Source organism: Euwallacea similis, chromosome 8 (genome assembly GCF_039881205.1).
Source record: "Euwallacea similis isolate ESF13 chromosome 8, ESF131.1, whole genome shotgun sequence".
Classification (NCBI taxonomy): domain Eukaryota; kingdom Metazoa; phylum Arthropoda; class Insecta; order Coleoptera; family Curculionidae; genus Euwallacea; species Euwallacea similis.
In genome coordinates, this window is record NC_089616.1 from 4,184,382 (window position 1) to 4,209,483 (window position 25,102).

General features: G+C 39.8%; 1 protein-coding gene across 9 annotated transcripts in view; it reads left to right on the plus strand.

Annotated features, from left to right (window-relative positions):
• The window catches only part of Antp (Antennapedia), a 123,180-nt gene that overhangs the window by 66,683 nt on the left and 31,395 nt on the right, over positions 1-25,102 (plus strand). For 2 of the 9 annotated variants that reach the window (XM_066392171.1, XM_066392173.1), the window contains exon 1: positions 6,879-7,389. The exons of 4 other annotated variants lie outside the window; for them this stretch is intronic. The gene's annotated coding sequence lies outside the window, so the exon portion shown is untranslated. Of the gene's footprint in view, positions 1-5,803; positions 6,066-6,878; positions 7,390-24,025; positions 24,353-25,102 lie in introns of those variants that run through there. 3 more of the 9 variants (XM_066392169.1, XM_066392175.1, XM_066392172.1) reach the window with 2 other exon arrangements.

Below are 25,102 nucleotides of genomic sequence, written 5' to 3' on the forward strand. Positions count from 1 at the left end.
ATTCTCAGCAATTTGTAAAATTTGAAAATTAGCGCTCTCGCACAAAAAAAGTATGGTGCATTAAAAAAATATTTTAAGGTTTTTAAGTACCTCTGACTTTCATTTACTAATTTACAAAAACAAATTTCAAATTTTTTAAAAAACATCAGTTTTGTGATCATTTCTTTCTGATGCTGCGTTTTAAAAGAAATTGCTTTAATATGGCAACGCCGCAACCAATTTAAAGAATGTTTAATGTATTTTTCTTCTAAATTGAAGCTTCATCAAATGTCGTATAAAAAATTATAGGTTGCTATTTAAAAAAGTATAACTTTATGCTGCTCAGCGAAAACGGAACACCCTCTATAAACAAAAATATTATTAAATCATGCAGCTTTCCTATATAAATGAGTACTGCTTTAAATATTTTATGTTGATATTTATACAAAGACACTGGGAACCGAGGCCGGAGTAATGGCGAACCCTGTATAATGCAGTAGCGTACCTATTTCTTCAAGGATATCACAAATTTTTAAAGAGTAATTAATTTAATTCTAGTGTGTGTTTCAATCTTTTCCAGGTTGACCTCACAATAACCCCCATCAGTTTTCAATTTTCGGTTTTCTTCAAAATTCCTAATGGGTTTAACGCAGTGGCGTGGCGCTCATTTTTTTTTTTTTAAAGACATCACTAACTTTTTGAGAGAAATATTATAAAAACATGCCTTTTCCAAAGTCCTCTGATTTGGGTTTTTAAAATTTTGGTTTTTGCTCAAAACTCCTCGCGTTCTATGGACGTTGCCTTGGTGCAAGAGCAAAAAAGCTCAAATTGTTGATTATGTATGTATCATAGAAACTACTTAAAAAGGGGCGTGTGAAAAATTGTTAAAATCAAGAGAATTTCATCTTTGAAAATCCACCACCGCAAGCTTCTTGTGATTGAGGCTTTCACAGTGCTGGAAGCTCGAGGTTTCAGCAGCAGCACCTTCAAAGCGTATTTGGGCAGTCAAAATTCACTGCGCAATCATTTACCTGCAAAATTAACCTCGTTATGTTCTACAAGGCTCTTAAATTTAGTAACGACCAAACTGTCATATTTAATTGGCATTACTCACACCGATATAAATAATTTAGAGGTTCAAAAGAGCGGCTGGTTAACACACTAATTTGAACACCTCCATCAAACCGAGGTGTAATTGCCAAAAGCTCTCGTGTAGTCCGGCGACGCAGCCCCTCGCTAGGGCTTCTTAATCACCCCCGGGCAGCAAAGGGTCGTAATTTGGATCCCCAAGGGCCGAGCCCCACATACATGTGCTATTAACGTGTTAAAACTTGTTTCTTCCAAAGCGCAGCATTTGTCGACTTCCCACTTCAGTTGTCACGCCATACTGCCATGTTTAATTACTTCTGTTAAAGAGTGTGAGGTTTTGCAATAAATCAGCCAAGTCACATGTTATCGGAACGAATATAAATTATTGGGAAATAGCAAAACAATGGTGGAAAAGTTGGGCGCAAATGGAATTTCGCTGATCGGCGATTAGAGCGGGCATGAAATCAAGGCGGAAGTCCCGCGGGACGCATTTCAGCAAAGCGCGATATTCACTGGACAACGTTGTTGCCATATTGCGGGGGTTTTAGCTGCGCTTTACTGGATAGTAAAAAACGCTTCTTTTCTTATATCACAAATAAGTTTTAATCCACCAGCTCCGAAAAGTTTTTCATCAAACTTATTTCATTTCGAGGGCACAACAGAAAACCCAGCTGTCTCTTTCTCATCAATCGGATCCCTCCGGGACATCCACCGTTTGTCCCGTCTTTTCTCTCTCTCTTTCACCCCTCCTTGTTTGCCATAGAATTTCGTCTCCAGCGCCATATATAATACGTCATGCTTGGCCTGTCTATCCGTTTCCTTCGCCAACCAGCTACTAAATCAATACCGGGACGGAGAGCCCGAGTTTCTCATCCCCTTTCGCCCCCGCAACGTCCCCGTGATGCCATTATTGGCCTACAATCATAATACTATCTTTACTTCGCGATATTGAAAATTTTCACATTTTTTCTTCCCTGACTAATTAAACCAAATTAACTGAGGCTAGTGAGCAAAAGTCGTTAAACTGGCTCGTCCCAGTGGTGACAGATACAGTGATGTATGCGAGGAGCATTACCAAATTCAGTTAATTCGAACCGAGTTAATTAAAGTTATATGATAATGAAATCATTAACGTAGAGCAAGTTCAGTGGCGTGATTTATTGCTACAATTAAATATTTTAATGTAATTCTAGAAAACAATGTTACTCGTAGTCACAAGAGAAAAAACATTCTTATCAGCTCTCGTTTAGAACTTCACACATTTCAATTAGTTGGCAATAAGTTTCGACTTAGTTTTTAGATTAGATAAAATTGGCCTGAAATTAGGTCTCTATACCAACTATGTACATAAATTTGCACACGTGGCTCTGCTAAATGACCTGATGTATCCAAGCAAATCATCCATTCGATAAATCAATTGGGAAAGTGGACAATTACGTGTGCATAAGTGAACACAAGTGAACTGTTGATTTTGGATTAACATGGTGATGACTTTGTTAAGTTGGGGATGATGTGCAAGGTCTAATGGCCTTTTGGGACCAACAGTTAACGCTTAATTTTGCCGTATGATAAGAGGCAGATTTATGGTGTTTTTATAGTAATGCGCAGGCATTCTTATAAAAAGGTCTTCAGCCAGCAGAATCAACGACGTTTTTGCTAAATCATCAATCTTCCAGCTAATTTAAACTTTCGAAATTCTGACAAGTTTTACTCAAAGAAAATGATACTTCCAGAGGACGAGCGCCCTAAAAATTAATTTACAACGTTTGCTTTAAGTTACAGTAGATTTTCAACGTTCACATTTTGGGTGTTTTTGGATATTCATCAGTAGTTTCAAAAAATGCCCTTTTAAATCATTTTGAACATTCAGAAATTTCGGGGACCCTTCAGATAATTTGGGGCTAAAATTTCTATAATTCACTAAAGAGAGGGGGTACCTTTGAGGTTTCATATAGGAGGAAATGTCTAGAATCTTATATAATGTGTATATAAAGTATGGAATAAATTCATTTTCTCAGTCTGGAATTAAAATAATAAAAAACGCTTGAACATGTCGATATTAGTTTAAAATTCCGGATATTTTGGTTGGATAATATTAGCTGTAACGTCATCATTATTCCAGATATGACGTCAGTGTTAAATTTTTTTCATGGTTTTTGATAATTTTATGTGAAAGGACGCACGTTTTTGAGCTACAAGACGTAGCTGTTTTTACTGCGTTACATAACAAACTTTTGATAATCAAAAACAAATTTTTCTTTATAATACGTAACAATAAAAGATAAACATTTACTAAGCAAATCAGAGAAGTCTTTAGTTGATTTATTTGACAGGTTTATTTATCCATACAAAAGACATTTTTATTTAATACGCAACATTCTAATAATGTTTAAATTTTCATGTTTGTTAGTTGTGGTTTGACTTCGTGAAGGTTTAATTTCAAATAAAAGTTGTATTACAATGCGTTTATCCATAACGCAAAGAATTGAAATTCTTATGATGATTAGCTACGCTGATAGAATGCGAAAACAACAGGAGGTGTGTGTTTTATTTAACTACAAATATCCGGATGGAAAATATGTGCTTGAGAATTTGTCAAAATTTGTTATGCAACATAGTACAAAGTTTATGTCTTGTATGTAAAAAGTGTGCCCTTTTTACATAAAATTATCAAAAACGGGAGTTATCATTGAAAAAATTTAACACCGAAGTCATATCAGGAACAATGATGACGTCACAGCTAGTATTGTCCAACCAAAATATGTGGAATTTTTTGTTATTTTAATTTGAGACCGACAAAATGAATTTATGCTATACTTTATGTACACGCTGTATTTATAGACGTGGTTTGAGTTTCGGTATTACGAGCTGCAAAGAAGCTTCGGATAAGCCAATTTTTTAAAATAATTTTCATGGCTTAGTAATTTTAGCTTTTGGATATTTTGTTATTTTAACATTTGTTTTAGAGATATATTCCTTCAACAATTGAGCTTTTTCTGTTTTTATTTTTAATGTTTGTCTAATTTGCCCTGACAAACTATACAAAAAGAGAATCAACAGGAAGCTTGAAACTCATAAATTTTCTTCTCCAGGAAACTAAAAAAAATCACGCAGAAACTGCTTATAAGGATCGTAAATCATACAGATTGGCAGGCCTGATAATAAATATTTTTTTAAATAATAGATGATGTTTCAGAATTGGGAAAGTTAAAACGAAACCCGGGCTGAAAGGTTTACGATCGACGCTGACAGTTTTAGAATCTGCCGGTCTCGTTTGAGCGCCGTTTTATTTCACATTTACCGGAAAGTTGCTGTCGAAATGACATACGACCATCAAAGTTATAATATGGGTCTTCTACTAAAGTATTTGCGTTTTTATTTTAGGTGAAATCCTATATAATGTTTCGCCACTATTTTTAGTTCTTGTTAACGCACCTGCCGACCGTTAGATCCAACGCTTTGTTGTTAAACATAAACGTCAACCATATTTTTTAATTCTCCATAGGTGGAACTAACAAGAAGAACGGTAGAACATGACACACAACCATCTTTACGACTTCCTATATAACCTAGTCGAATAATTTTAATTACCACTCGACTTTCTCGTTCTTTTAGGCTTCAGCAGACAATTATCACCTGCAGAATCTGCTTGTTTTCGTCTTTAATTAACAAGTCTTATTTACATCTGACACCAAACAAATAAACTTTCATGGGAATAGCGCTATTCGTCAGATATGGAGTAGTAAAAGCAGGCTTTAAACTGTATTTCCTCTAACGGTCCGGGCAGGTCCGTTAATGTCAAAGCTATCAATAAAGGAAGTCTATCCGGATTTTTTTAAATAATATTAAAGGCGGGCAAACGTTTTCATGGTCTGGTAATTACCCAGGAAATTAGAAGGTAAACTACGGATACGACGTAATAAGTTGTGCACGCACTAGTAAGGTTTATAGGCCATGATATGTGATTGTTATTGGAAAATAAGCAGGTATATAAAAGACACGAACGTGGAACTGATATGGATCCTGCATTGGGCCTGAACACTCAGTTTGGATCCTGAAAACTCGCAAAACGCAGTTTGGATAAAAAGATTTTTCAGAGGTGTTTTACCATCGCCATTTACATTTTCTGGGAGACAGTCACAGTTGACGAGCGACCCAGATTTAGTCCCACCTACGCCACTGCCAGCTATTTCGCTTTTTGGCGAAATCAAGGGTAATTGCCCGAAAATGTCTTTTAACTGTCCTGTGCCGATTTCCCATTATAAACAAACAGAATTGCGGGGAGGAAACCTCTCCCAGGAAGCGGTCCCGCACTCGCCACTATAGGCCATTTTAGTTGCTGGTGGCCCCAAGTAGCTCCATTGAGCATGATTGTCTCGAAATGTCTCTCAACTGCCTTGTGCCGATTTCCCATTATAAAAAAAGAAACGTTGGGAGGAAACCTCCCTCGAGAAAACGCGGGTTCAGCATTTCAAAATCCCAATCCGAGCGTCGACGACGAAAAACTCCCTTGAAATATTTCATCTCAAAACTAGTACGTGTTCCAGTTTAAAATTTCACATTTTAACTCGGTGGAAAATTAAATTTATTGCTCTTCCTCGAGATAACTGTAGAAAATAGAGCCGCAAAAAAAGGACAACCAAAACACGAGACAGGCTCGTCGTCAGTTCCACACCGACAGGTCGCTAGATTCGTTCAGGGAATAAACACAAACTCAAAAGCGTTTCTAATCCTCTTTGTTGAGAAAGGGGGCGTCGCGAGGGGGGACGCATGAGCAGGAGGGGCGTCGCGACGCTTAACACAAGTGCGGGCTTAAGCAGGAACGACGGCGGTCCATGCAGCATCCTGCCATCGAAGCGGTTCAGTAGCGGAACGCGACGCGAACGATCCGGGATGAAAGTTCTACTTCCGGTCTTCGTGTGACCATGATCAACAACGGCGCGAATCGGTAGTGATTTAATGAAAATTATCAGTTTGATTTTGTAATTTGTGCCGAGGTAATTGGAATGGTGGTTTAAGGCTACAGGAGAAGCTGAAGATGGCTTGAAGTTGGATTTCTGAGCGAGTGATCAAGGTTGAGCTGATTTTTTACTCGAAAAAATCGTTGCCTTTAGGAAGAGTGGCCGTTTATGGGATCTGCAAAATCGCAATAAAGCTTACGTCGATTTTAATCTCAACTAGATAACGCTGCGCTTGGATGGCTGTGTCATTTGCAAAGTCAACCTCCGAAAAATGTTTTCCTTCATTTTTTCATATTGCCGAATTATGTATCAACAACGAAAATTAAGATAGACCGCGTGTTCAGTGAATCCTGAGAGCCACAAATCATTGTCATGAAACAAACACATCATAATCTGAGAACTTGAAAGCGATATTTTGTGGCTGCTAAAACACGAAAAACCCATTTTTTTCAAATCCCGCTTAATGGTTGAAAATTTTAAATTTCCTCATTTCCTCGAAATCCCAAATCGAAGTAGGCGCATTTCCCATAATCGTGATTTATGATTTATGCCATTTCTCCTCTTATCAGACAAAACTACGCTCTCTAACCAATTAAATGCAATATGCTCTTAATGTAGTGGTAATTAGTACTTATACCACTCGTTAGGTATGTACGTGAGATCAGTATGATAGCCATGAATGATTGTTAAACTCTCTTTGAAATTCAGATTTACTGCAATTAAATAAAAAAGGGGTGATTATCATTAAGCTACTATCAGCAAGTATACACTCAGTTTTTGTTTTCAATTATGCCATATTAACACATCGATTGCAATCTTAAAGGTCCCTTCAGGTTCTCCTATTAGGGAATAATAGGCCACCACCACTTGCTCTTAAATCTCTTGCTAACCACATCTTTTTGCATGTAGTCTTCTCGTCCGACTTATAAATCAACACGAGACATACGACAAAAATCAAATTTGTCATTCACATCACCGTCCGAGATACGATCAATGGGAGACGTATAAAAACTGGTCCAAGCTGAATCGATATAAAGATGTCAATTTCGATATTCAGTCGGTAGAACGTGATAAGAAAAGAAATCCATCGAATACGATTACCGTTAATTGTTTTACATGGCCCGCCTCTAACTTTTTCTGGGATATTTTCCCCGATGAGTGCCCGACGTTTCGAAAACACACCACGGTGATACAAGCGGAATATGTAAAAGTTCGATGTGCCGCAGGCCTCCAACTATGGAAATGTGACGGTTTCTGAATGTTGGCGCGATTGTTCAAAGACTGTGGACATTTTTGCTTCGTTTTTTTGAAGATGCGACGCAGGAAACACCATTTGGTTTGAAGAAAGGTATTCTTGCAGGTATGTACCCGTAATTAGGTGTTCGTGGAGGATTTAATTAGCGCAATGCTATTTAATATGGCTATCGAAAAGAAATCTGAGCGAAATTTATGGGCGCGAGCGCGAAATTTTAATTAAATCAATTTTCATAGTCGTCGCCTCTGAAATGCATAAATCTTTATGAATCCGTTGTCCGCATGTTTTAATTAAACATTCTGGATTGATAAACGACCCCCATTGTCTGACGAAATGTTGGGAACATGAAATTGCATTGCACAAAACTTACCGAAAACGCATAATACACACACAGGCAACTAAACTGCAACTAAAACACATCTTAACATTCAAATTCCGGGTTTATCTCTGCCCCTTCAAGTCGTAAAGTGAAAGTTTCGAAAAAGCCGCTCTCTACGCAAATTTTGATTTATCGCACAACTTCGGGAGTTTTAGAAAGTCGCATCACTCGGTTCAATATTCTTTCTATTTTAAGGTCCTACTGTTCAAGCTTTAGACAAGGACAGGTAAAATTTTAAATGCCCACACGATCTGGGGATTAGCGTTGATTGTTGCATGGCTGAAAAATTTATGACTTCCGGGTGTGAGCAAGAAGTTTTTGGAAGCGAGATATGTATATCCCGACCCAGTTAACCCGCAAATGCAACTTGGAAAAAAGTCCCCAAACGGAAGTCCGGATCGAATAAAAGAACAAGAATGATGAAAAGTAGGGGCACAAATCATGCGACCGCGATATACGACTGCTAAACCGATATATGTACTGAAACCATTTTGTGTGTTTACGAATACTGTATTCTCAGCGATATTTCAATGTGACACTTACTTCCATTATTGTTTTAACCTTTTGGCAAAGGAAGAGAGAGAAAGCACTCTGTATCGATTTATGAGGGGCCAGAAGGGTTCCGACGAGCGGAGACTTACAATAAGTTTTTGTTGGGCGCAAGAGTTCTGAAGGACCAAAGCATGCTCTTCTTCACAAAAAAATCCCGTAGAGCTGCTGGAACTAAATCTGAAGTTCTATCCCTTTCGCCAATATGAACCTTCTTTTGGATGGATAGATTTAATTTGGAAATTTGCAAAGTTAAATGAAGAAAAATAACAGTAAAGAAATTACAAAAAAAAAAAAACAGAAAAAAGTATGCCTTTCTAGGCAGAAAATACTCCAAAGTCGATTGGAGAAAAATTGAGGGTGAGGGGGCTGGGAAATGCAGAAGATGGGGGTCCTGGTGGTAGGTGATATAGAGGTCCTAGAGGAGAGGAAAGAAGTTTGAGAACCAGGCCTGTGGACCAGAAAAAACGAAGATGAAACTGCGTAGATGCAGATTTTCCCAGAAATCCTCTCTCCAACTATTGGAGGCGTGAGATAAAAGTATCTGCACCTAAACCCTTCTGGAGCATTTTATAGGGATAAAACGACATCGAGGATCTTGTCAAAATGGCGAGGTTAGCTGATAAGATATTCACCCCAACTAAACCTCGACAGGTACCCGACAATATCTATCCTCTCGGGGAGCTTTTGGCATAAAATCCCCTAGGAATGAGACCCAACTTCGCTACGTCAAGAAGGTTATCCTTATACATCATCCAGTGGTTGATTCCAGGCACTCCAAAGGGCACGTTGGAGAAATCACCTAAAGAATATGTAATGGGTTTTAGAGCCATGCGATACTGACACGTAGGATCTCATGAGAATAGCTGTGAAGAAACGACCACCAAGACTGTATAATTAGATTTCTAGGGTCCCTTGAGGAGGAGATATTTGAAGGTATATTTGAGAGAGGATAAATCAGATCAATCTTTGAGAAATTACGGAATGACCGTCCCTCTGGAGTAGTGAGTGGAAGTGCTCACAGTCTCTGGAAGATGAAGGAAGATCACTAAAATATTCCTATAGACTCATAGATTCATAATCCCGAAGGAAGATCAATAAAATATTCCTATGGGCTAATAGATTCATACTCCCTCTCTCTCTAGATGGGAGTTCCTCCTCTTGAAGGCGAAAGTTAGTCCCATTTAACTAAGTCTATGTCAATTACCGTCTACGAAATCCCCAAGCTGAACATCCCTATTTTGGACACACTGTAATTTATGGCGGGGAAGGTTTGAGAGAGATTATGTTCCTTCTGGAGCACTAGGTTCCCATAGTTATTATAGTATAATAATGCCACGAGAATGATTAAAACATTCCTCATGGTTGACAGATTCATACTCTCTCCTACTCCTCTTTTTTTCTTTGGAGGTCGTTTCTTCCCGATGTTTTCGGGTTTAGAATCGATGTTTCTTTGTGTTTGGGCGTAGAATCGATGTTTCTTTGTTTTCGGAATTAGAATCGATATTTCTATGTTTTTGAGTTTAGAATCGATGTTGCCTTGTTGTCTGGTGTAGAAGTGAAGTTTCTTTGTTTTTGACATTAGAACCGATGTTTCCATGTTTTTGGGTGTAGCATCGATGTTTCTTTGTTTTTGGGTATAGAATCGATGTTTCTTTATTTTTGGGTGTAGCATCGATGTTTCTTTGTTTTTGGGTGTAGCATCGATGTTTCTTTGTTATTTTTTTTTTAGGAAGGGGGAGATCTGAATAGATGTTTCTTCGTTTTCGAGATCGGGATGAGAATTCCAGGCAGAAAATTGCCGCCCATTAGAGTTTCCGATCCCGGGTGATTTTCGCCTGGGCCCGGTATCGTTGCCTTCGTTGTCTGGCTGCCGCTCTTCATTTCTCGCATTTTCCATCGCCATAAATCAAGAGACAGGAGACAGGCCAACGGAGTGCTCTCTTCTCTCGCCGGTGCCGTTGCTATGGTTGCGTGGCATCCCGACAGTTTTGCGGATCGGCGGGCGGGCGGGGCGGCGGGGGCGGCAGATCACAACCGGAGATTTAATCCTGTCCCGTCTCCCTCCGCCACGGGAAAGTTAATAAGAGTTTCGGGGGATTAAAAATAATCCCACTGTTTTGCAATAATGCTACGCAAACGGTTCCGGGCTTGATTTATTGCCTGACTGAGATGCAGAACGCTATCCCAACGTTTCCGGTATAGGATATTATTATTTCTTTCCGCCTTTTTTTAGCCAACAAAACTAACAATCCCAATAAGCGGTAAATTGACAATCGCAGTGCAATATGTTCCAGTGTTAACAACTGCATTATGGCTGAATGGAATATGACATATTCGTGCACTTTATTATCTTGTCTTCGGCTTTTACGCCACATGTGTAGCTGCACATGAAACCGACGTTCTGACGGCCTCTGCACGATTCGATTTGGATTTTATCTTTTATAATTGCTATTGTAACCCTGCAGTACGATTTTTTTTTAACGGTAATTACTTTCCAATCACACACTACGTAATTCTTCTAATAACGTCAGCTGCAACCTCAAAAGTGCCTGACTAAATGCGACCATCCACGGGTTAGAAAACGTCTAAGAAAAAGATAGGAGGAACGTTTTTTACGACCCACCTCGGGATTCTTGACTCCGCTTTTGTGCAAACGTTCTCTATGAATGGGCTAAATAGGGCTTTAGTGAAAGTTTTATGGGTCTTTTTGTTTGTGCTGGGCTTTGCTTTCGTTTCGAAATTTATTTTTTGAGGCAAAGGTTGCTAAAAACGCTCCCGGTTCAGTTCAGGCTAAAAAGCTTAATTATATGTAAAATACAAAAGTTCTAAAATTTGGGAAGTCGATTTGACGATTTGTAAGTGGTGGTGTTTGAAAAGGCGACTTTAGCACTTCTTCGTCAAAACACGTCTGGAGCCAATCGTTCCGGAAAGTTGCAAATTTTTTGCCAGATGGTACGGGGACCGTTCGTTAAAATTGCAAAAACTCGAAATCGAAAAGTATCACGGAACATCGAGGTTTACAGAAGAAGTTTCGACTTTTTAGAACGTGCTAAGCGATTGATATTGATCGCAAGTCTCATGACGTCTAATTAGAACCGACTTGCAACCATGCAGGGAAGAATGTTTACCTCAACCTCATTCCACTCACTTTTTTCCAGTTTCGCAGCTCTAAAAGTGTTCAATAGCGCCTCCTTATATTTCTATAGATTACGCTTCAATAAATCAAGCCATTAACGTCACCAATTTTGGTTATCGCTAACCCAAATGCAAAATAGCAAATGACTGAACCTGTCCGTTAACACCAACTATAAATCTCGATTCTTTTGAATAACTTTTCATCCCATTCCCAGACTTCAGAGCGAGTTCATCATTTACTAATGTGGGGCATAAAACATGCATGTGATGGAGGTTATAGGAAGTATCTGATGAATCATCAGTATTTAGGCCTGTTTGATCGATACCAACCCCCGCCCTAATAAATATGGCGCATTATTTTTAAAATCAATTTGCAGCGATCCAAAAGGAAATAGAATTGGAGCGTCGGAAGGGAAGTTTGCAAACATACGAACCGATTGTCGCGCATCTCCCATAAATTACTTCCGCATTGGCGAGGGACGGGCATTGTTTAATAAAATAATCGCTTTATAAAATTATCGAAATGCCGTAAATCATCAGTTATTTTGCCGGAAAGAGCAGATGCGTTCATATCGCACGTGTGATTGGTCCCAGTCCCGACAGCTATCGCGAATTGAGGCGACCGTAAAAATATCGAAATATCAGTAACGGGTATTGCAAATGAATCGATTTTGATTTATGGCGACACTGCAATGACAACTTTTGTTGCGATAGCTCCCCCAGAGATAATTTTAATGAAATTACGTTTCATTTTGTACTAATCCAGCCAACGCTCTCTGCTCTTTTCTAAAGCGCGAGTGAAGCAAAATCAATTTCTTGTAGGGAGAACTGAGTTATCGACATTGAGACGCAAATTGTGGTTCCAGTCGTTTCTTTTTTTCCCAGAATCGTGGAATCCCGCTCCGAGGATTTTTTCAACTTCCAATCGACGTCTGCGGGTCCATATTCATACTAAGCGAAGAAACTTGTGGATGCAAGCGTAGAACTTCAGATCTGCATTCAGCAGTTCTATGCTGATCGGTTTATGTCGAAGGACACGATTTTCCCGAAACTTTCATTACTGCAAGGTCGTATGGCAGTGACATGCCTCGATCAAGACAAACGTCGGTAATATCGCCAAAATGTGTTATTGGCCCCATTCAGCAGAGCCAACAGTTGAGGTTTCCGCTCGATGCCGCGCTACCTTTCAAACGCGCTTGAACGGGAACTGACGTGCTTATCAAAATTAAATTTCCTGACGCGTCCTGGCAACGAAAGAAACATTCGGTTATTTCTAGATTTTTTTCTCGAGACTAGAAATAATTTTGTGGTGTTTGTAACACCCCGAATAAATTTCGAGACGACTGTGTTCCTGAGACCATTCCATTTTTAGCTTCAGGCTCGTAAATCCTGGTCATCCTAGTGCAGGCTTAAATCAGTAAAATCCCATAATAATTCCAGAAAAACGCAGGAATATGCAGGAATTTTCGGGACTCACACATCATCACGACGATTCTTTATTTCCCACCCCTCCTGCATGATTGCACGTTTCTGGGTCAGTGTACCAAGTTTAATTCGCCGATATTTCACCGAGAAGTCGTGTAAAGTGAACTCTCTCGTTGCTGCAGCAGGATTCCGACGAGATAAAATGGACTGAGATGTTGGGTTTTAATGCCGTGTGTGTTTATTTTTAGAATCTTTGAAGTTGAATAGGAAGTTTTGAGTGTTGATTTTACTCACTAAATTTTTAGTTTTGACCGAGCTTCTGGGGTGTTTTAATCTTTGGCTTAAAAGGGGGTGTCGTGTTTGCTTCAGCGAAATTTCCGTTTCCAGAAGGCTGAGCAATTTTTGCGGCAACGAAGGCGCGGGGGTTGATAAATGGCCCCTGCCGATGACACCTATGAAATACGTCAGCAGCGCCGAGCAGGGCTGACGACGACTTTTCAATTAAAAACCATGTACGCGGAATAATGGGATTTGCCATGTTACCCCTGAACCCCAAGATGGCTATCCGGGGAGTCTGCTCCGTCTTCTAATTTTTTCCCTCTGCAAAGTTCCCGCAATTCGTCCACGGCAGGACCAAATGCAGTCCAGGAGCTATGTGCATCCAGAAACTACAATGGAGTGCTAGATGGTAAAGAAGTGGCGATTTCCCTAAGCTTGCATCAAGCGAAAGTTGCTTGTGTTCGTTCTGCAAGGTCCCGAAATAATTTTTTTTGTTCGGGGCTCCTCAGGAGGTTTTCGGGCACGATGAATTCGTTCAAACGAAATCATCTTCATACAATCACGGGTATATAGCACAACCTGAATCGCTCTATCATTTTATCCGCTGGCACGCTACACTCATTTGTACCAGTGTTTCTGGGACGCGCTGTATATTGCCGTCTATTTATGCACAAGGTGAATTTTATAGCTTGTTAACAGGCATGTAAGGCCGCGGTGTTCGTCGCTGGCTTATTAAATTGTTGCAATAAATTTGTAAGCGTGTTGCAGGGGAATTGACTTCCATTGAACCGTGATCGGCACAATGCAACTGGAGCCAGACGACTTCAGGCGCTTTTCTATGATATCACCTCTCCTTGCGTTTTAATTAAAATTTCAATGGACCATTCCGAAACCATGGTCAGACATTTGGGTTGGCACTATGTATGGGTATCATGTTATGTACTGGTTGGCATGTTCGCAACGTTGCGGCCACGCGTTAGTCGAATAGCTCGGGGTGTTAAAATTTGCCACTGACAAACCGTTCCGAACAAAAATTTAAATTGCGTTTTGTGAAAGCTGAAAAATTGGAATGGCTTTAGGTAATTGGTGTAGCTGGGTTAGTATCGCAACAATTTTTAACACTGCATGCACCACACGATTAGGAATCTCAAGGGCAACGGAGGAACGTTGCAGGCACCTTAGTGTTTGCCACAAGAAAGGCGTGTTAAGTGTGCCATTCAATTTCGGATGTTGATATGAGGGCGGAGGCGTCCTGGTCGCGCAAAAATCTCCAACACGATTGCGCGTGTTTTTTTTTCAAATTTAAATTTCCTAAAAAATTTTTAAAATTGAAAATCCAAGAGAAATCGCTTAAATTGCACAATTCCATGGAGACCCCATTCTGGGAGCCAGCACGACATTCATTACATTTGATACATCCGCAATGAGAAATACTCAAATGCCTCTCCCTCTCGGGCGTCTACCTAATCTAAGCAGTTATATCTGGACTACCTGGAGCCTGAAGAAGTCATTTACGCTGACAAATAACTTCATTACAGCACTTCCAAACCTATCCGTTCTATCGTATTATTTTCTGAAAAGTGATTAATACCCCTTATAATTTTTGAAAATTAAACTGTTACGGGTGGTTCGTTCTACATGCGACGTTGTCACATAATCCACTCATGTTACCAACCTTCCATGGGCTGCGCTGACGGGCCAGGATACAAAGGCAACGCTGGCCGGTGATTAAAACCTCTTTAAATCTGCATTGGATCTTTTGACGTTTGACAAATGATGTTTTTTAGCCTTGCCATCGTCCGACCTAATAGAAAGAAAGGGGCAGGCTCCCAGTTGGGCCCGATGCGGGGCTTGATTGGTGTCAGCCGATGGCCATCATCAGTCAATGTCTGAGTCTCCAACTTTGAAAAATTCGAAGTCATTTTGACCGCCTTGTTGAAAATTGGCTATCGATTTTGCCTGATGAGTTGGTGGTTCTTTGTCGGGAGAAACTATTTTAAAGGAGATCTGAGGAGCCCTGCATTCCTGAGACATCGGCTTTAATTTGTCTAAGCACAGGAAAGGCTAAACAAGACTAATGATGCCATATTAAAAACACCTGCTCATTTTCCTGCAAACACAGGCTTTAACTGAGATTACACGCGTGTCTAACTGTTGCAGGATTGGTCCGGGCATTTATATTGACACGCAACCGCAGTGAAAAACGGCCGAAGATGTCCTCAACCCGTAGTCCCCCATGTTATTTATCTGCTTCTCATCTCTTTTGATCTTTTTTTAAACAGTTATTTTGTCTACTTTTAAGTGCGTTAGGAATTGGACCACGCCCTTGGTACAGTTGTGTGTTTTTTTTTTTGGTCCGCTTGGCCGGACAAGTGGCCCAAGTTCCCGGCTTGCATATGCTTTATGTCATCAGATGCAATGGCCGACCCTCCTCTACAATTACAAGGCGCGACCGAGCGTTGCACCAGAAATTAACTTTCAATTAAAAACGACGTGAATAAAATACATGTACCCGGAGCCTGTGCCAATTGTGTACCGGCTCAAATAGTAATTTCCTGCCTCTAATCTATTGGGCACGTCTGACAACCATAGGGGCTAAGAATAGTCGTAGTGGTACTCTTTCCAACGCAACAATAAATATCTTAATAGATTCCATTATTGGAGCCTCAAAATTTCAATTCTTAGCGTCAACCCCCCTCTGGCAACAAGCAGGAGCCGCGTTTTCCATCAGCTTTGTTCGTTGTTTGCCTTTATTGTTCGTTCCGCAGCTCTTTTTGTATGCTGATCGCGATGCCGTAAAGCATAAATGCCAAATCCAAAGAGCGGGACAGGAACGTGGGGGGTTGAAGGGGGCGCAAAGGGGGAGTTTCGTCCCCCGTTCGGCTGTTCAGCCGAGCGAAAGGACTATTGTTGCGAAACCTTGCCGCTTTGATAGTTGATACAATGACCGGAGTGATTAATGGGCTAATCCCCGCGCGAAGCATACACAATGCGCTAAGATCGCGAGCATTCCGGATATTAGGAATCCGGACCTACGCCCTCGGGTACGGCCCCTCTGACGACCCTTAGCTTGATGATGGAAGCGGGGACACAAAATAAAGTACTAGTACACTGTTCGATATTATGCGCCTGAACTAACTTGAGCTAACCTGCGCCAATAGCAATAAGAATGCTCCATACAGGGCGTCCCAGGGAAAAGTGTCCACCCTGAATAACTTTTCCGTCGTTGAAAAAAAAACGCTAAAACGCGTCAACTTTGATAGGGAAGGGGATATCTTTTTGGTGAAAAGTTGTTTTCGAAATGTCACCCCTCTACCACTGAAAACCACCCCTTTGAAATTTTCAAATTGAAAGAGGGGTTGTGTTACACTTCGTTTGAGAGGTAACTTTATTCTCTGCATCGTCAAGCTTTAATTTTTTATTTTTGTGCCTCGGCTTTGTGGAAATTAAACAAAAACCAAATAACTTGATTTCAACCATTGTTAGTGATATTTTATTTATTTCGCCGTGAGAAATGTTAAAAGTGACCTCCATTGACTTCCATGCACATGCATAGCTGATCCTCAAAGCGTCGTCGTACATTGTCTAACATTTCTGGTGTTATTGACCTACACTCTTCGATGATTTGAGCACGTAACTCCTCGAGGGAATCAAATTGTATGTCATAGATTTTAGTATTCAAGTGTGCCCATAAGAAAAAATGAAGGGGACTAAGGTCAGGAAATCTCGCGGGCCACTCCACTGCACCTCTTCTGCCAATCCATCTTCCAGGGAATTCTTCATCTAAAAATTGTCGGACAGCAGCAGTGTAGTGCGGAGGCAGTTCATTCTGTTGAAAAGCTAATTCTTGTTCTAAGAGGCGGGGATCTTTTTCAAGTATTTCAGTTATCCTGCGAAATATGGCTCCTTAGAGAAGTTGTAGATAGTTTTCTTCGTTTTGAGTTTCTGGGAATTACAAATGGTCTGACAATGTGATCATCTAAAATTCCTGCTGAAACGTTCAATTTTTGTGGTTGTTGAGTACAAGACTCTCAGAGCAAAATAGGGCTGACATCTCTCCAATAACGACAGTTAAGTCTGTTAAATTCGCTACTTAAATTGAACAAATATTCATCAGAAAATATTGTAATATACAACATATGTTTACTTAAATGTAGCATGGTACTACAGGTTTCACATAATTCAATCGACGGTCGAAATCATCTTTATTTAATTCCTGTACTAGTTTTATGACATAAGAATGGAATTTTACTTCTTTTAAAATTCCATGAACAGTCCTTTTTAAAACCCCAGATTCTTGAGCAACCTTTCATACTTCTGTTCTTGTGTTGTGTTGTCGATTTGAACATGTCCCAGAGCAGCGACTTGGACTTCATCACGTCTCATTGAGCGGTCAATTTTGTGTTTTTATTTTGGACGGAACCAGTTTCATTGAATTTCATTAGCCACTTAGATATATAAGGGTGGCATACCATTTTGTCAGGATGATTTAAATTGAAAACACGAGCTGCCGCTCTTGCAGAATGATTGTTTTTGTAATGCAGACTCACAATCTCGATCCCTCTCTTGTAACGTGTAAACCAATTTAAACGAATTAAAAATTGAACGAACTGCGAAGCGATGTCTTGCCACGAAATACTAAAACCACTAAGTGCAAAGGAAAATATCAATAAATTGTTCCTCCAAAAAAATTAGGGTTTATCAATTTTAAATGGAATATTGGAAGTATGATTGTTAATGATACATTTGGTCTTTGATCATCATTGACGTCGAGACGTTTTGAGTCTAACTGTACACTTTCAGCATTTGTTGCAATAACATTCATGGTTAAAATCAAGTTATTTGGTTTTTGTTTAACTTCTACAAGACCGACGGACAAAAATGAAAAATAAATGCTTGACCATGTAGAGAATAAAATTACCGTTCAAACGAGGTATAATAAAGCCCCTCTTCCAATTTGAGAATTTCAAAGGGGCGATCTCCTGGGGTAGAGGGATGACATTCCGAAAACAACTTTTCCAAAAAACGACAGAAAAGATATTCAGGGTGGACACTTTTTCCTGGGACACTCTGCATCGAAGATTCGGCCATTCTCAAAGCTTCAAAAAAACGAACGAAACTGAAGATGCTCAAAAACTCCTTTGTCTAACTTTATATGTCAAAAAATTAGCCATTCGGTACCTAAAGTTGAAAGTATAATCAATGTATGAATATCCTCAGAATCTCTTGTGCCTTTTTTCGGTCCGGAGCTGCATCGAACCGGAATGATATGTCCGAAATTAGCCATTCCGTACCTAAGGTTGAATGTATAATCAATATATGAATTTATGGACATCCTCAGAATCTCTTTCTTTCTCCCATCTTTCAAGGGATCTTTCAATAATGCAATTTACTGAATCCATTGGCTGAAAGAAGTGTACAGTGATAAAAACGTGATAAAGGTCACTAGCTAATTTTGCCAGGATCTTCATCCAGTATCGAAACTGCTTTTGGGGTCAAATCTAGTTCCCTCATCTCTCGATGCACAGCAGGACGTGTATAGAACCATTCTGGAAATTAACACTTCTCTCGTCATCCGTATCCTTTTTTGTCCTTGGTGGATCACCGGAATGCTTCTGCTTCCAAATGAGCGCGGTTCTTTGGTACGTTCCCAGGACAAACAATTTTAATTTGTGAGCGTCTCTAGAATTACAACCAGGCATCCGCGTAATTCGTTTTTTAATTCGTTTTCCTTTTGGGCGTTGAATTTCTCTTAGCACAAGCTAAAGTTTTTCGTGGCAAAATTCTTCATTCTTCAGCACCTCCACCTCACTCTTCAGTTCGTTCGATTGAGCCCAAGTTCCACGTTGGTTGCTCCTTTAACATATAGTCAGCTTTCCTGCTTTGAGAAGTCTACTTGCCACACCGACCTCTAACGTGTGCTTTTGAGTGCTTTTGAGCCTCTTCGCAGCCGTTTTTCTCCTACCGCGAGCAATGGCGGCAAAATCGCAGATGGCGATGGATTCCGGGCCAAGTAACCAACCGTCCTTTGTCATTCAAACGTCGTTTGATGAATTACTGATGGAAAAAAAATGTAGAGCCTCATTCTCCTTGAAGCCTCCGGAACAATCAAACCGGGGACAAACGTGACTTTTCATTAAACCCTCCAGATCGCTTAAAAAGCGATGAAAATCTGCTTTAAATCTATCTCACTCTTAGCGCAATAGCTGATCATCAATAATAATTTGCATAACCCCTTACTCGCATCCCTATAAACAAACATGAGCGTGGCATGTCGGATTTGGGACTTGGACCCGCCTATCCCACTTTAATTTGCATAATTAATTAACCAAATTCGGAGATGAGTTTCATGTTAAATAAAAATGATTTATGAGATGCCATGATAATGTAGCGTTTATGTCGCGGCCGTGTAGAGAGATATCTTATCTCATACGAATTAAAAGGTTAATTAGGTTTTTTTGTTTGCAGGAAAATGAACATTACGGTTGAGTTTATGTTGGAGCTATTCTTCAGAACCGAATTTACATCTAAAACATTTAAGGTTACCACCCGGATATTGTGACACAGTGGTTCATTACAAGCAAAAAGGAGGGCATAATAATTCTCTTAAGGCCTGGTCCGAATCCTATGCTAATCAACCTGCCTGGGCCACCTGTATAACAAATTGCGTAAATTAATATACTTGTCAATGCGTTCAAAAGAGCGGTGTGGCCCAAAGCTTAACATATTATTAGTGTTTTAAACTAATGATCGCAAGAGCCCGAATCAGATTCGTATCTCTGCAATTATGGAAGACTGATTTAATGGGGAAGAAATTCAATTATTTTCAGCCGCAAAAATGCGCGATTTTACTGTATGTTCCAGGAGTGTAGAATAAAAATAATCAGTGTTATGTAGCCTCATAGTCATAGTAATATATCACCCTGCTCTTATTTGCTGGAGAACAGGAACTTAAGCTGACTGTTTCCCTTTCTCTCTAATTGTTATTTTCTTTCGTTTTCCGTGTTTTTGTTCATCCGGCTCGTAAATTAAAACTGATTTATGACCACAGCCGAAATGCTGCTAGTTAATCTACTTATTATTGGCTGCGATCGTACAACAAAACAATCCCGTTTCGGATTTAAAAATTAACCAAAGCCTCCGCTCTCAGATGAGCAAAATCCTCGATTCTGCCATCTGGTCTGAACTGAAGAGCAGTCATCACTTTCCAAAACAACAGATGGTTCCCTTTAGAAATGACGAAATTTTAACAGCCCTATTACTACGAATTGTGCAATGCTGTCCAAACAAAAAAAGGACATTTGCATTTGCGAGATTTGCTGGGTCTTCTACTTGAAGGTGCCTTTGTCATAATATAACTTTATTGCCATCGGAGCCATCATCTTCAACACTGTTATTTTGGAACAACACTAATGGTTATTTCGGTCGTGCATGTTAGTGGACAATTTAGTGTTCACTCACACAATACGAAAGGCGGTTTTTTTGATACATAATTTCACCACTATACAACTAAAATTCTAGTTTTATCCTTGTCCATCTTGGTGCGTGGCCTTTTTGGCCTCAATAATTGGTTAGTGTGGGAGTGGAGATTAATCTAACGGTCCTATCTATAGTATGCATCTCATGTATAACAGATTAGTTTGGGAATAAGGTTTTTGCATTTTATATACACGATGATAGTGCTGTAAATCTGTCACGAGTATTAATAAAAATCAGAAAATTTCCAAGTTTCAAGGAATGTTTTTGATTGTTGTTCAGTGGGCGTATCATATTTTATGTTAAATAATATACAAATTGTGTCGTAAATTACGTTGTTGCCAAAATATGTTGGTTTTAAGCTGCGATGATAACTCAGGTTATACAGGGTGTTCGTTTTTGGAGCTCAACCAAAAACTAAAAAAAAAAATGTATCTCCTCTGCTTATTTGGCGAGGTAATTCAAAGCGATTCACACTTCACCAGTGCAAATTTTCCATTTCTACTACGACGTTTCGATTTTCGACAACCACCACCAACTTTTTTTTCTTAAGAGCGCGATCCGGGATTTTCACATATTTGGATTCAGCCTTTTTTTTATTGCGATGATGCTGAATATCTGAGAGTTCGGTTTTGCGGTTTGGGGGAAATACGAAATATCCCGCGTCAGCAAAATTGGCCCCAATTTGACCGGCCTCGCATCTTTTACGGTTACCGAGATCCCCACAGTTGAAGGAATTTCAGCTTTTTTGTGAAACACATTCCAATTCGATTTTGCCTATCTGTATACCTGAGCTGCAACCCCCTTCAAAAAACTGTACCTTAACACAACCCCTGTCGTTTATTCCATAAAATACATTGAACAAAGGAAACTGATGCCCCTTTAGCTGAATAGAAACAAATTTCTCTGTGTTCTTACCTACAGAAGGGCCTAATCAGACAACGTTAGCAATATGATTTATACCTTTCAAACTTGCCTAAATAACTTCTTATTATATCCTACAGTCATGGAACTAAAGCTATTTGGGGTTAGTTTTATAATAGGGCTAAGGGTAAGACTTGTTAGCAGCGATAGTCATTGATGATTTGTGCGTTGCACAAAAATACCAGGATCAAACTCCATAATATCTGACAGAAGAGATGAATGGGGGCCTCCCCGACTCGAATGTCCCTCATAATTTTGCTGTCCTCATTTTTAAAGCTCGAGTGATATTATGGCGAAAAGAGGCCTCACAGGCATAAATTAGGCCTTATGAAAGTTGCGTTTCAGAGGCAATTACTCGGATCGTGGGATTGTAAATACTGAGGCCATAATCGCGAGTTAGACACGAGAGATCGCTTATTTGGACCTGTGTGGTCCGACAGCTCGATTTTTCATTCTTTTAAACCATTTTAGTATGAACATTTTAATTAAGATGCCGAAAAAAAATCGGAATAAAATTATAGGAAGTATATAACAACCAAGACGCGATAAATCATGCGTCCATGACGCAGCCTTTTGGTCCCCGGGCCCAGAAGACTCAATTAATATACGAAAAGGGCTTTCGCATGGCCGCTCTAAGGGCGGACCGGACATTAGCGAGGCGAGGGACCCTTTAAAGGGCCGACCGGGGGCCGCCATTATCGTTCTGTGCGAATCGGACCAAAAAACTAATGGGGATGACTAATACTTAGTGTCAGCTTTGTTACGGGGTGCTATTCAGAAACGTAATGAATCTATTATCTTGGCAGATGAGATGTGTGATGAAGAATTCGGCCTATGGGAGTGGCCGTGTCGAATGATCACCAGCATTTTATGGAAAGGGGTCACCCTTTTCGTATAGAGATTTCAATTACATATTCATCAAAGCTACAGCGTTTTTTCTTGTTTCAGGTAAGGGAGCGTCAATCATCGGAATCGCTAACAGAGAGCAATAGTAAGAAGGTTTGTAAAACGAGTTTGTAGTTAAAATGTTGCCCGCATTGTCAGTGGCGTGCTTAGAATCGTAATCTGGAGGGGCCTGACATGTCAAAAATTTTAAAAATTTCGTACGTCAATATCACCAACTATTTCTGAAGGAGAAGGCTGAAATCCTATTGCCCCCCTTGTACTCTTGATATAGCTCTGCTTCTTGGCTCTTTGGGAAAGGGTTTTCATGTTTCTACATAATGTAAAATTTAATTCTGAGTACAAAGTTGAATACCCAAGACTACACATTACATTTACACCATTCAGGCGACAAGTTACTTCGAGAAAGAAGTTACGTTGTTGGAACGTTAGGCTAGGACGAAAGTTAGTTTTCGCAAATATGAACGTTTTTTAAATTCTTATCATTTTTTACAAATTATCATCTGAAGGTAAATCGAAAAGCTTCAGAAAAATCAGTGAAAGCAGCGGCAAAGGACTGCTGAAATGGCTGTTAAGAAGAATTTCAAATTTCCGCACTTCTAAAAGTTGTCGTCGGGGAAAAATTGTTTTTTAAATAAAAATATTTTAAAAACCATCAAAATTTAATAGATTTTCAAGATTTTTTTTGAAATTCCACTTTCGAGAATTTGCCCTTGAGAGAAAGTTTTAGTGCGGGGCTTTAAGTTTTGAGGATCAAATGAAGGCGAAAGCAGCATGCTCCCACAAGCATTCCAGGGCTGCAATTGAGATTAGAGCAAGGGACGAAATAAATTTGCATAAACGTTTTTGCTTTGCATCAGGCCTTAATTTGCCCTTGGAAGAATGGCATATTGTTATTAAAAACCCTGCGTAATAAATGTTGAAAGCTCCAGTAATTAACCGAAATTCTCTGGTCAGCACGGCGCAACCGAGAAGAACACATTTCTGTCGATAGCGACATGGAAGGGTTTGAAATAGAAAATTAAACTAATCCCAGAGACTCCTGAAAGAGAGAGGGAGAGAGAGAGAACAAATTCTGTTCATTCCCTTGGCATTATCTTTCCTTAATTAAATTAAGCCGTTCATGGGTACTCATTATTGAGCATGTTATCCACAATACCCTTACAAAAACTGTATCTAGAAAATTCCTAGAGCTTGTTAGTACGACCATTTCTATTCCAATTATATTGATTTGTGAAGCCAGCATGACACGTTATATCTATGTCCGTTTTAATGACAAAAACTCAACTCGGTTAGTAGTCCATGAGTGCCTTTGTGGTTTGGTCATGTCATGCGGGTTGACTCAGACTAACGTTTCGTTCAATTTTTACGTGTTCCCGTCACCTCAAAGCTCTAAAATAAACAATCGCTCACCCAATAAAAACTTCACAAAGCTCGTTCAGTCATTCATTGGCACATAATGATAATACGGATCGCGGCAACATATAAAAATCATCCGTATCGGCCAAAGTGTTGTAGGAATTACTGAAAATAACCAGGGAGGTAGGAGACGGTTTTCATCTGGTAAAAAGAGAGAGAGCGAACGGGCGCGCAACAAGTGGGAGCGAGCGAAGGAGAGAGACGGGCGTGCGTGCGCCCAGTTCTCGTGATATCTGAATATATGCTGACAGGCTCCCAGTGCTATTACGAGCATTCGACCAATGAGCTGTTAGTGCAAACTGTACAGAGTGACGAACCACTCTCGCATTAGTTTCGCTCCTCTTTGATTTTTTGACAGTTTACCTCCATCGTCAGTTTCGAAGTCGCGTCGCGTTTTCCGCGCTCCGTTTCGCAAAGAAGAGACACAACAAGAACGGAATTAAGTGCGACAAAGAGGGTGATTAGAGTGACCAATTAAGTGGGTGAAACTTCAAAAATGCCGCGCTTCAAGACTTGTGTGGTCCGCCATCCGAAGAATTCGGATCGCTTCAATTGACATGTCGGCAATGCCAACAGGTAATTTTCGCCTGTTTCAAGAGCAAAGGAGGAACCTGTTTGGTTCACAGTAGTTCAATGTAGTGCTCAAAATTATGCATGAAATATATGCGCGCTCCAATAATAGGCCAGATGTGCAGAGTTAACGTGTCAATTAAAGGCCCTTAGGGTTGCGTTGAAGCATTTGAAAATTTTAAATAAATATGCATAAGTATTAAAGTAGAACACTGCCCGCATTATTTTGAGGGCGTTTACACGTGCCTGGCGAACAAAAAAAAATCCAAAGGAAATCCACAGTGGAGCAGGAAATCGCGCGCAATATCCTCTATTATTATAAGTTAAGGCGATTTTAATCGCGATTAAGTAGTATGGTGGTGAAAGAAAAAAATAAGTTTCAGTTATTTTGATGCCAGGGGAAATGGGGCTTAATGCACCAGCAGTCGGAAGCCTGCGAATTTCCTTTTCAGGCCTGCACCCTCAAAATCAAATAAATATAACATGACGAAACGCCGGCTGATGGGACGGATAAATAGCGATGAAAGTGCAAGAGCAGCTCTCAATTGCTAATTTTTTCCCCATTTACTAATACATCAAAAATAAAGATGTCTGGTATGAGCATTTCTACATAGAAAAAAGGAGGTCGTAAAAATAAAATTAACCCGGTCATGTAAGCTGATAAAAAACGACAGTAAGCTGATAAAAAATGCTTTCAAGGGGACGTTTATCGTTACTTTTAATTTCCTATCCGCACCCGAGGAAACGAAATCGAAA